The 13,357-nt window shown below is 42.5% G+C and overlaps 1 protein-coding gene across 1 annotated transcript in view; it reads right to left on the bottom strand.

The window, feature by feature from the left end:
* Positions 1–12,186, bottom strand: part of Exoc6b (exocyst complex component 6B) — a 721,832-nt gene extending 709,646 nt beyond the window's left edge. Inside the window, exons 1-2 of the mRNA XM_087215909.1 lie at positions 12,042–12,186; positions 7,743–7,856 (exon numbers count right to left, since the gene is read on the bottom strand). The gene's annotated coding sequence lies outside the window, so the exon portion shown is untranslated. The remainder of the gene's footprint in view (positions 1–7,742; positions 7,857–12,041) is intronic.
* Positions 12,187–13,357: the final 1,171 nt, after the last annotated feature.

Here is a 13,357-nt window from a genome sequence, read left to right as displayed (position 1 = left end):
CTTCAGCCTGGTGACATATTCCTGCTATGGCCTAGAAACTATGGCTTTTCCACTGATTATAGTTTTATTAGAAAATTTTTTCAGTGGTACTGTGGATTGAATCTGGTGCTTCTGCACTGAGCTACATTTCCAATCTTTAAAAAATTTTTTAATTTTTATGTATTTATTTATTTTTGAGACAGGCTTTGCCTCAAACTCATGGCGATCCTCCTGCCTCCTGAGTGCTGGGAATGCAGGTGTGCACCACCAAGCCTAGCTTTCTTTCTTTTTTTTTTTTTTTGGTACCGGGGATCAAACTCAGGACCTTGTGCTTGCGAGGCAGGCTCGGATGCCACTGAGCCGAATCCCCGGCCCTACCTTTCTTATTTTTTAAAAACAAGGTCTTGGTAAGTCCCTAAGTTGCCTGTATTGGGCTTGAACTTGTGATCCTCCTGCCTCAGCTTCCCAGAGTGCTGGGTTCACATGTGTGTACCACTACAACCCACTGGAAATTGTTTTATTGTTATTTAACAATCTTTTGTTCTAGTTTTTAAAATTCTATTTTGTCACTGTTACTAATTTGGAAGTAATATCCCATTCCTATTATTTTGAAGGTTGCTGTAAACATCTTATCAGGAATACTGCACTTCTCCAAATCTAATCACTATCTTTATCCTCCCTTGGAAAAGTGTGCGGTAACTTTGATCACCACTCCACCCCAATTTATGTGATACTGTTGTTCAGTATTTAGTTTCCATATAGTTTAGTACCAAAAATTATATGAGAAAATTTACTATGTTATGTGGTAAATATTTATTTAGATTAATTTTACTCATAATTCATCTTTCCATCTCAGTTTCTTCTACAAATTTTTCCTTCTGCCTAAAATTCCTTTGGTGTTTGGTTGGTAGAAATTCTTCTTTTTGAGATGTCTGAACATGTTTTTATTTCACTCTTATCCTTGAAAGACAGTTTTTGCTAAAAATACAACTCTAGTTTGTAACTTATTTTCTCAGTGCTTTGAAGATACATCCGCCTCTGTCTTGGCATCCACAGGCGAGAGTCAGTTGTCAGTCCAAGTGTCATCACTTTCTAATAATCCATTTTTTTCTCTCTGCTTCTTTTAAGATATCTTTTTCTTAGGTATTCTGCAATTACATTGTTTATTTATAAATTTATTTATTTTGTTGGAATCCAGTGAGCTTCCCTATCCCAAGGATCAATGTCATTCATCAATTTTGAAAATCTTCGTAGTCATTAGCTTGTCAAAGAAAGCCTATGCTGGGGTTCTCTACTTCTAGAACCCCCATTAGATCTATGATAATCCTCAGACAGCCCTTTATCCATCTCTTAGCCTGTCAATCTATTTTACAGCTTTGCCTCTCATGGTGATGCATTTCTTTAGCTCTTCTGGTTCCTAGTTCATGAATTTTCTCTTCTGTTATGTCTAGTATGTTAAATTCTTATAAACTGAATTTCTAATTTCAGTGACTAGAATGCTTATTCCCTGTTGGTACTTTTCCAAATCAGCAGGTCCTCTTTGATTATACTGATATCTAATTTATATATTGTAAAATGCATGAATCTTAAGTGTATATTTCTGTGTGTGTGTGTGTGTGTGTGTATGTGTGTGTGTGTGCGTGTGTTTTACTGGGTATTAAACTCAGGGCCTTCACACTGGGCTATATCCCCAACCCCACCCCCCCTTTTAAAAATCTTTTGAGACAAGGTCTCATGAAGTTTCTCAGGTGGGGCTCCAACTTGCAACTCACTGCCTCAGCCTCCTAGAATGCTGGGATTACAGGTGTGTACCACCATGCCTGGCTATTAAGTGTCTATCTTGATACATTTTCACCTATGTGCATATCCATGTAAACATTACCCAAATTAAAATGTGGAATATTTCCAGGACCTTGGAAAGTTCCATTGTGCCATATTCCAGTCAACAGTCCCTCAAAAGTAATCACTGGGCCAGGGATTTAGCTGAGTGGTTCCGCCGCCTGCCTCACAAGCCCGAGTTTGATCCCCAGTACCAAAAAAAAAAAGTAACCACTATTCTGACCTGTACCAACATAGATTACTTTTGCCTGCTCTGTAGTATTTATAAATGGAAATCTTACAGCATGTATTTCAGGGTGGGGGGATCTGCCTTTTGTTATCCAGTGGTGGATCTGTTTCATCCATTTTGGGGGGATACATCAACAATTTTTTTTTAACTGAATTCCATTGCATAAACCTAACTATATATCCTACTGTTTATGGCCATGTGGATTATTTTAAATTTTTGGCAACTATGAATAAAGTCTTTCTGCAGACATACATTCTCTTCTCTTGGGTAAATACCTAGGATTAGAATGGGTGAATGGGTATAGGTTTAATTTTATTTAAAATGCCAAATGATTTTCGAGAGTCATATCATTTTACATTCTTATGCTAGGTATTCTATTAGTTTCTTCTTAATCTCTTCTTTTATTTTTGACATGTTAAATAAAGTATTTTATATTCTATAGCTGACCCCTCCACACACTACTGAGGATCAAAACCAGGGCCTCTCTAGCGCAAGGTCCCGAGTTTGATCCCCAGTACCAAAAAAAAACAACCCCCAAAAAACAACAAAAAAAATGAGGGCCTCTCTCACCTGGTAGGCAAGTGCTCTACCACTGACCTAAAACCCCATCCCTGATGATTCTAATATACATAGTCTTTTTTGCAAGTCTGATTGTATAGTTTGCAGTGTCTACTGTCATGACTGTCTTTCTGTGTGTTTTGTGGTTTTGGGTTTTTTTTGTTTGTTTGGATTTTGGTTTTTGGTTTTGGGGTTTTTTTTTGGGGGGGGGGTATTGGCTTTAAGTTTCTTTCTTGAAACTTTACCTGTGGGAATTCTTTGAAATTTGACTTTCAAATGTGTTTCTCTACATTGTTTGATCTTCTGGGGGATACAACATTTTCAGCTTAAGTCTTTTAAGGCCTTTTAAACCCTAAAAGACCGAGTCCAAGTGAGAGTGGATCTGGGATTAGGAACTTTTAGGAAAACAGGCCTCCTCCCTCTCCACACAGATCAAAGATAAGATAGGCACATACATATGCCCACCATCTCCCTTTGTGGAGGTGGAAATTATTTTGTTCATTCAATAAAGATGTCACCTTTTAGGGAACTCTGATCCGACTTCCTGCCTTGGATGAATCCCAAGCTTTGTCTGTTGTCCTTGTCACTTGGCCCTTTAAAGCCCAAGCTCTGGGCCACCAAGGAATTGAGATTTGTTTCAAAACTCTAGCTTCAGAACTCACTTCCTTGTCTCAGTTTAAGTTTTTAATAATCTTTGGACTATTCAAGATTTTCTTATTTTTGTGCCAGATCAGCTATCATTCGAAAAGAGGTATTTTTTTTAATTGGCAGAAGATTGATAATTGAAGTTGAGTAGTAAAATATGTGAGGGTTCCTTATACCTTTCTCTCTTCGTGTTTGAAATTCCACATAAAGTGTTTTTCAAAATCCCTCAGAGAGATTCATAGTGTAATATTTAGGAGTAAAACATGATGGATTTAATTTGCTTTAAAATACTTCAGAGACAAAGGATTGAAGCAAAATAAGAAAATTTTACTAATTATAAAATCTAGGTGACAGGGTATATGAGTATTCATTATACTATTTTGTCTACTTTTATTTTATTTTATTTTATTTTTTGGTACTGGGGATCAAACTCAGGTCCTTGTGCTTGCGCAGCAGGCAGCGAAACCACTGAGCTAAATCCCTGGCCCTTGTCTACTTTTATGTATGTTTAGAAGTGTTTATAATAAATGTTAAAGTAAAATAGAATGGTTGTCATCAGTGCCATTTGGAGTGAGGCAAGCACATTCACCATTTGTGGCCATTTGGACCTACTGAAAGTCATTTTGGGGCACTGATCGGTGTGCGAAGAGATTCAGAGTTAGAAAAAAATTTCCAGTGAGAAATACAAGCAAGAGCCTTCTGTACCCACTGACCACGCAGCTACTTGGCTAATGTTAAATCTGGGATCTATCTCCCAGGAATCCATTGCTCACTGTATCACTGTGGCAAGACACCCAGAAGGTACAAAGAGGCATGGAGACCATGGTGACCTCAACTCTGGGTGAAACCCAAGCCACCTGAAACACCAGAAAGCAAAGAAGAGAGACAGCAAACCTTACACACCTGTGAACCAGTGGATGGCCTCAAGTTTCTTTTCAGAAGAGAAAACACCAACCAACTCACTAAGCCAGAAAACCACACCAGTGATGGCCCAAGTCGAGGACCAAAACCTGCCTCTATGTCTATGGCTCATAAAGAAATCACCTTGGAGAAAGGCTCCCTTAGTCCCCTAGATCAAGCACAGTGAGAGTTCCTTGGTCCTCGCAGAGGTAAGGCCAGTGGCTCTATTCAGCTGGAAGTAGCCATGGAAGATGGACATTTCTCCCTGTTCACCCCTTAAAGATTTTCAGGGATCAGATCTCTCAGGGGGGAAATAGTATAAATAGCACATTTGGGGCTGTGGGACCACTCCCCCTCCATTCACCTGAACTTGGTCATTGCCCCAGAGGAACCCCCTATCCATTGACCTAAGGAAGGCAAAAATAAGAATAACAAAAACTTAGGAAATTCTTAAAGTTCTAGGCCACAGTGATCTTTCCTTAATTGAAATTCATTAACAGTTCATACATATAGACTGAATATCATGTACATAATTATAACTCAATGGATTATGAAAAAATCATGCACAGTAGACACAATTGAGATGACTCAGCACCCTGTCAATCATATTGTCAATCATATCCAGAATGACCCAATGAGAGGAACATTTTCAAATACAAAAGCCCGTCTTACTCCTGGGCCTTTCCTTTTCTCCCTGCTGCCCTATGCCACTTCTCTCCCTGCTTGTAACACTTTTTGTTCTACTTGCACAAACCTGCTCACTCTGAGTGCACCTTCCCACATTAACTTCAATAAATGTAGCTGCTTTTTCTTTAAAAAAAAAAAAAAAAAAAAAGAATAGGGCTGGGGATTTAGCTCAGTGGTTTCGTTGCCTGCTGCACAAGCTCAAGGACCCAAGTTCGATCCCTGGTACCAAAAAAATAAAATAAAATAAAATAAAATAAATTTTAAAAAGAATGGACTCTTAGATGGTCTGTTCCAGGAAGGATCTCTGAAAATCTAGTCTACCATATCATTAGAAATAAATTTGACATTATATTCAAGTGATTATTCTCACAAAGAAAAAAATCTTCAGATAACCTGGGCCAAATTAGTCAACAACTAAAAAAGAGTAATAAATATATATATTAAGTAATGCAAAGATGTTCAAATATAAACATGAACAAGCAAACTTGTGTGACTGGGTAGCACACAAATGAACAGGAGATCAGGTCTGTTGAACACCAAGTCAGGTAGGGACAGGCCTATTGAAGTGTCCTGACATTGAGTTCTACTAAAGAGCTCAATTTCTTTTTATATGACTGAAATCTCTGCTGGTTGATATTCCCATCCATGTAATGGCAAGGTTTCACTTTCCCCCTTTCCTAGGTACAGCCTCTCCAGTTTTAAGGAGGAAAAACTGCCTCCCAGCTCCAACCCAAGCCTCCCTCTCTAAGTCCTCCCCTTCAAGCCCTTGTGCTCTCACCAGATCCCCACTCCAGAACTCCCAGGGTCTGGCCTTCCCTAGAGCCCTACCAAGTCAATCCAGCACTACACACACTTATTAGACAGGATTACCTTTCCCACAGTCTAGGGATTCCTTGTAGAATGAAGCTCTGAAAGGCACACACATTACCAAGAAGGAGCCCTACTCTTCAGGGACAGAGTAACCTAAACACACATGTAGAAAAGAAACATTTCCCTAGAATAAATTAATCAGCAGATATCCTATTAGAGAGAAAACATTTACATTGTTATGCAGAACACTTGAGATCTTAATTGCTCTTTAAGAATTAAGTCTTTGGTTTATCTTCAGATTTGCAAGGCATTCTCAAAGACACCTTCCCAGAAGAAAGGGTATTGGATGCAAGTTCAAGCATCTTATAGAAACACACTGGAAACTGAATTTACTGTCCTTCCTACACAAGGGTTTAGCCAATTATTGGGCAGGGTCTAAGTCAAAATGTCTGAGTTTCCTTTCCTTGCAGTCAAAAGTTCTGCAAGAGGAATTATCCTCCAGGATGAGGCCTAGAATGGGAAGCTTACACTGAGAGTCAGGCAAGAACTCCAACTCTCTCCTTTTGTGGCAAATCTCACAGACCATGGTGATCTCTTCTTTGTGTTTTATTGTGATTAAAACTTGCATTTTTACACTGTCTCGGAACATTCATAATCTGGACTGTGTCTCTCAAATTCATACATTCAGTAACAAATATTTAATGAGCATCTATTATATTCTAGGCAATGTGCTAAGTGTTAAAAACACAACAGTGAACAAAATAGGTGAAGTCAGCATTCTAAATACTTGACTGCATGCACTTTTAACAATGTTTTTCCTCTCAGAAGTTGGACTACCACATGCTGGGGTGTAATGTTTTGAACAAGGCTAGAAGGGAATTATATAAGGCAAACACAGAGAAGCACAACAAAGGAGTCCCTGGCAGGTGGCAGAACTGTATAGTGCAGGCCACCCAGAGGGAAGGATGAGAGGCTAGAAAAGTAGAAACTTGCTCATAGAGGACTTCAAATCCCCAGCTAAAGAGTGTGAACTTTATAGGAAATAGTGACACTCATAGTTAATGTTTATTGAGTGCTTACTATGTGCTTAGAGCTATACATAGATTACCTCATTTTATTCTCCTAACAACTCTCCAGAGCAGGTATCATTATTATCTCTACTTTGCAGGTGAAAAATTGAGTCACAGTTTATTTATGAAACTTCCCTGAATCCCATTAATGTAAGAAAAAAAAAATTAACAGGGTAGAGCTGTGTTGTAGAAATTTGGTGGCCATGAAATTAATTGCAATGGGAGAAATCACAAATGTGGCTATGTGGCTATCATCAGGAAAGGCAACAGGAACCCAAATTACACCAGTGGCAAGAGGGATTGGAAGGAGTGGATGTGCAGGGTATAACTGAGAGAAAGTGGGCAATGCAGATGCCTCACTGCTGCTGAGCCTGGGTGTCTTGCAGAGAGATGCACCCAGGATCAGATGAGGGGGCAGGGAGAGGCACAGATTTGGCAGGAAGGATGTTGAGCTCAGATTGGGTGTGGTAAGTATCTAAGGGGCCTGTGGGATCCCCAAAAAGACATCTCACAGCATTTAAAACTTAGTGACTTGATCTGGGGAAAAATACAAAACCATAAGGAGTCTGCATCCAGTATTGGTTGTAGATGATATAGATAGATAGCTGGATAGATAAAGTGGTTAAGAGAAATGGGAGGCAGGCACTAAAGACAAGGACAGCTTGGTAAATTCCCATTTAGAAGAAAGTGAAGTCCTTGAAGGAGCGACTCCCAAAGGTGGTGGAGGATCACAAGGCCCAAGCAAGTACCTTTTAAATGAAAGGGAGAGCATTTCTAAAAGAAAAAGAAGTTGAAGGTGCTCAATGATCAGGAGCCTAAGGACAATTACAATTTTAAAACACTTGAATTCAGAAATAAGGAGTCCTGAGGAGCGTTTCAGAAGGTGAAGAGAAATTCTTGAACTCCACTTGTGGGAGACTAAATAGATTTCCAGAGGTCAAATTAGTACTGTGGATCAAGGAATTAAAATATTGCTGATCAGGAAGTTATGTTTCTACAGATTTAAATAGAGAAGAAATACTCACCAACATGAAGTAAGATAATGCTAAGGAGTTGTTTGTCAAATTTTTGTTCAAAGGGTGAGGGGTGTATCTCAGTGGTAGAGCTCTTCCAAAAGACTCTGAGTTCAATCTTTAGTGCTGAAGAAAAAAACCCGAACAAACAGTGAAAATTTGTTAAAAAGTGTAAGTGTCCAATAATAAAGAATGTTTAATGAAGGGCAAAGATATTTGTGATTGTGAAGATAAAAAAAACAGATTACAAAACCATATATTTTGTTTGCTTTGGTACTGGGGACCGAACTCGAAACTGTGCGTTTGCAAGGCAGGCAACAGAACCACTGAGCTAAATCCCCAGTCCTGTATGATATTTTTAAAAGGAAGGCACATCTAGAAAGAACTGGAAGAGTACACTGCAACAATTTCTTGATAGTTGTTTCTAGGTAGAAAGATAATTGTAAGATCTCTGTTTTCCCTTCTCCCACACCCTGTTACCCTCTCCTTCTTTTGGATTATTTGTATTTTCTATAATGGCTGCCTAACAGAAATGTAATTTGAGACACATATGTAATTTTAAATGTTCTAGTAGCTACACTTAAAAAGTTAAAGAGGCACGGTGGTACATGACAGTAATCCCAGCACTCAGAAGGCTGAAGCAGGAGTATCTCAAGTTTGAGGCCAGCCTGGACAATTGAGATCCTATATATAAAAAAAAAAAGTTAAAAAGGAATCAGAAGGGCCAGGGATTTAGCTCAATGGTGCCACTGCCTGCCTTGCAAGCTCAAGGTCCTCAGTTCAATCCCTGGTACCAAAAAAAAAAAAAGGAATCAGAAGCCAGGACATGGTAGCACATGCCTGTAATCCCACCATTCTCAGAGGCTAAGGTAGGAGAATCTCAAATTTGAGCTTACCTTGAGCAATTTAGCAAGACCCTGTCTCAAAAATTAAAAAGAGCTGGAGATACAGCTCAATGAAAAGGCCATGGGTTTAATTTCCAGCATGAAAGAACAAAAGAAAAAAAGAAAGAAAGATCTTAACATATATATATATATATATATATATATATATATATATATATATATATATATATTTGTGTGTGTGTGGTAACGGGGTATTGAATCCTGGACCTTGTGCTTGCAAGGCAGGCACAGTGCCACTGAGCTAAATTCCTGGCCCGTTAACATATTTTATTTAACTCAATATATTCATGGCTGTTTGTAGTGGTGCACACATGTAATCCCAGTATTTGGGAAGCTGAGGTAGGATTATTGTAAGTTCAAGGCCAACTTGGGCTATACAGCAAGACCCTTCTCAAAAACAAACAGAGCCCTGCAATATATTCATTACAACATGGAACACAGAAAATGTTTATATGATATTTTATATTTGTTAAACATTAAGCCTATCTAACACCAAATATAATTTTTAAAATTTTTCAATTATATATTTTTGAAAGCAAAAGACTTACTGGTTCATTTTATATATACACAATAACATTCATTATAGGGAATTTGTACCTGTACATGATATATCTTGCTTCTTCTTTTTTCCCATTCCCCCCTCCCTTTGACCCCTCTTCCCCTCTTTATTTACAAAAGCTTTGTTTCCATTTTTTCCTCCTATTTTCACTTATTTTTCTTGTCCCTTCTTTCCTTTTCTCTTGTTCCTCTTCTCCCTCTTCTCATTTGAACGTGTAAAATTTTTTTTTTTTGAGACAGAGACTTGCTATGTAGTTCAGGCTGGCCTCCACTCACTATGTAGCCCAGGCTGGCCTGAAACTTGTAGGAATCCTGCTGCCCCAGTCTCTTGAATGCTGGCATTACAGATGTGCACCACTATGCCTGGTGTAGTGTTTAATTTAAAAAAAAAAACTTTATAGATTTCTTCTCCTTGTGTTCCAGTGTAGTATTTATTTACATTTACAAAATATCTCAACTTGGGCCATCCCTATTTGGTGTACCTAATAAGTAGATGTGACTCTTCACTTCCATATTGGACAGCATAGCTATATAAAATAATAGCAGCTAACATGTATCAAGGGCTTATTATGTGCCAGAGACTTCTCTAGTCCATCAGGTGGAGATGATTACTTATTCAATCTTACAATAACTCCTTCAAATGGTTGTGTACTCATCATTTCCATATGCACATGGAAGGAGCTATTGCAGTAACAACACCATGGAAATTTTGGAGCATTTGCAGCCATTTTCCTGATGTGACAGGGAAGGAATCTTGTCAGAAAGGCTTGAATGGATGGGGAAGAGAGTTGGAAAGAGTCTAAAAATTTGATAGTGAAGAAGAAATGTCAACAGATTGAGGGAAACGGGAGGGCAGAAAACTTTTCTTAGGGTCAGGAATATGAAGAGGAAGGTAAGGTGAACAGGAAACCAGGAGAAGAAAGCCAAAAGGGTTGTGGCTGAAGATGTGGTTGGACCAAGCCCTCTGCAAGAGCAAAAGCTTTATTAGAGAAATTGCCTGACCTGTGCTGGTGGCCAGGGTGTATACCACAGCTTTCCAGCAGGAGGGAGGATGTTGAGAAAGATTCTGTAGTTTCCTGTATAGACAATGCCTCTCACCTAGTGTTTCTTTGGCATCAGGCATTGGTTCTGTACTTTGCATGCTATTTAATTCAGTTCTGTCAGAGTTCCCACATAATGTTTGCCATTTTACAGATGTGCAAGACAAGACAAGATCACTGACCCCACATCTCATCACTAGCAGCAGAAGAGTCAGGATTTGAGCCCAGGTTATTCCAGAAATCAGAGCAAGGAGAAATGCTGATGTGGAGCCAGAACCACAGCAGGTGGTCCAGGTTGTATCAGATGGGTAGACATCAGGATCTTCTGTAGAAAGTAGGGCACTGGGTTAGGGGAGGTAGGAACCGGGGGTGGGCAGCTCGACAGATGTGGAGTGAAAAGTAAGCAACCCACAAATGTGTGGGCTATCAGGTATTCCGGTATTCCATTGACCATGGTCAACCTCTAGTGAGAGATGGAGAAGAAGAAGGTTGGGGCACTGAAGGGTGTGGAGGTGGGCATCGGATTTGGGTGAGATTGCACAGCTGTCCACAGGTGAAGAGAGAAGGTATGGGTGCATGGTACCAGCTAGGGCAGGGGGGGGGCGGTGGCAGTAGAGGGAAAGGTGTGAGAGCTTGGGAGGGACAGAGCAGGGGAAATGGCATAGGAGATTGGAGTGGAGAAGGAAGCACTAGTGCTGAATCCAGAACACAGTGGCAGGCTTAGAGACCCCTGATAGTGACAAATTCTTCTCTTAAAAATTAACCCACTGCAAGGGAAACACAAGAGGGAGTGGAAATAGAGAAAGTCAAGCAGGCCATAAATATCTACAGAATGAAGGAAGAAAAGGAAGGAAATTAGAGAATTACAGGAGAGGAAAGTGAGAGGATGTAGGAAGAAAAACAGATGAGGGAGGGTGAAAGTAGAAACTCCTATCACCCAGCACATCCAACCCCTCAGCCACATAGCCCCCGTGGGCAACAACCTGGGGGGAGTCGCTGCAGCAACCTGGGTAGAGGAGGAATAAGGATGGAACCTGGTCAGGCCCAAGACCACTGGGCTGTGCCAGCTCAACCCAGACTGTGACCAGACTCAAGTCCCCAATCATCTGTGGCCTATTTAATTTATAAAATGCAGTTAAGGACGGACAGCTGGATGTCAAACCATTCCTCAAACACTACAACAAAGGAAGGTGGAGTTATTAGAAAAGTCTATCCATTCAGATAGAAACAGGCAGGCATGAATGAAAGTAGATGTGCCCAGAGTAGAAGCAAGTCCAGGAATGATCTGGTGGATTCCAAACTCCTCTGCCTATTTGATGCCCAGCCTCCCACGAGGGCAGGAGAGGCAAGAGCTGCGACTGGACCAGTAGCATTCATCCAACGACTAGGGGAGCAAGGCTCTGGAGCCAGGCTCAACTGGCTTTAGCTCCCGTCTTCTGTGTCACAGACCCCAGTACTCGGTCCTTACATTGCAGATTATAAGCCCAGGCAACATTTATCCAACTGAACCTGTATCCTTTAGGGGAACTTGCTCCAGCAAAATCCCTATCAGCTCCTTTCCTACAGAACAAAAATCTGGTTCTGTGCTTCTGTCCTGCACCCTTGCCCCTTTAGTGCTGTGTCCTGGTTGAGTTCCCTTCCCGAAGTTGCTTCCCAGGCAGTGTGGGTGGAGCAAAAGAAGAGAAGAAAAAGGGTGCTAGTGGGGTCAAGGAAGCCAGAGACGAGAAATAGAGAGCCAGACCCGGGGGCAGACCACCAGGAACAGTGCGAGAGATCCAGAGAGGTCAATCTGAGACGCGTGCGCTTGCCTCTGATTCGGTAGCAATTCCTTCCAGGGCGTTTCTGGGGCGTTGCCGAGGTGCCTGGCCCCCGGTTGGCCAGGGTGCGAAGGGCTCCAGGGTGCGGTCCCTTTGCCTTCCTCCTCCTCCTCTTCCTCCTCCTCCCCCTCCCCCCCTCCCCCGCCCCAAGGGGGCCGGAGAGGCGTCGGCGCGCGGGGGCTTTTCGAAGCAGTCAAGTGGAAAATAGACTTTAACCCGCTTTGTAGCTGCCAGGGCGCCCGGAGCGCTCTCCCGGACCCAGGCTCCCAGCGCTCTGACGGGCCACTGCCAAGTCCTGGCCTGGAGTCCCGCAGAGTTGCGCCGCTGGCAGCACCTCTTCCCCCTCCTCGGGGGGCGCCGAGGGGTTCGGCGAGGATTTGCGCGCTCGGGCTGTGCTTGGGCCATTTGGATTGACCCTGGCAGCGACGAGAAAGTGGAACCTCAGTCCGGGACCCAGGCTCCCCATCACCGCCCAGAGGCCTCGGCGCTGCGTCTTCTTGAGGCCTGTAAAGCCCGAGCGAAAAGTTTGTGGAGTGCTGGGTCTTATTGCCAACAGTCCTTTCACTCCCGGATAATAATTTGTGCATGAAATGGAAACTGAACAGATCCGTCCGTTGCTCCTCGGTCGAGGCTGGAAGGTGAAGATTGGGAAATCCAGGGTGCTGCCGCCTTCCGGGGCGGTCGGCTGGTCCTCTTGGGGACCAGCGCAAGCTGCTCGGGCAGCTCCAGTTCAAGGCACAGTGTCCCCCGAGGCCCCAAACAAATTTGGGCGCCAATGGGCGCTGCTGCTGGAGGGCTGCGGGATGAGGGATCCTTCGGCTTTTTCCCGCGCAGGGCCGGGGCGTCCCATTTCCGGAGCTGTCCTTCTTGACCTCCCCAAACCGTGAAACCTCAGGACCAAGGCTCCAGCTTCAGGTCACTCTCAGTAAACTGATGGTGGGTGAGCAAGAAGGTGCCTCGGGTCAGAGGGAGCAGGGAGTTGCTTCTCGGGAGAACCTATTTGCTGAACCCCAAACACCCACCCTACACTGGGATCCAAGTTCTCTAAGAACTGAAACGACCTCTCGCGACGAATGGGAGAAGGTTCAATTGAGTTACACAGTGGGAAGAGGGGTTAGAGTTTCCCCCCAATCCCAGGCTCTTTGGACGCCTTCTTCGGCCCGAGCGCGGGGTGAGAAGGCTGCGGCAGCCACTAGGCTCAGCTAAAGGGCTGAGTCGCGAGGAGAAGCCTGAGGGTGCCTCAGCGGTGGTGGCACTCGGGTAGATCGTCCACCTAGGGTTCCAGTCCGGCTTTTGCCTACGACTGC

This window comes from Heterocephalus glaber, unplaced genomic scaffold (genome assembly GCF_053883595.1).
Source record: "Heterocephalus glaber isolate CG9 unplaced genomic scaffold, H.glaber_assembly_v1.0 deba00001456, whole genome shotgun sequence".
Lineage (NCBI taxonomy): Eukaryota > Metazoa > Chordata > Mammalia > Rodentia > Bathyergidae > Heterocephalus > Heterocephalus glaber.
Note: the sequence above shows the minus strand (reverse complement) of the source record. Positions and strands in the feature narration are given on the sequence as shown.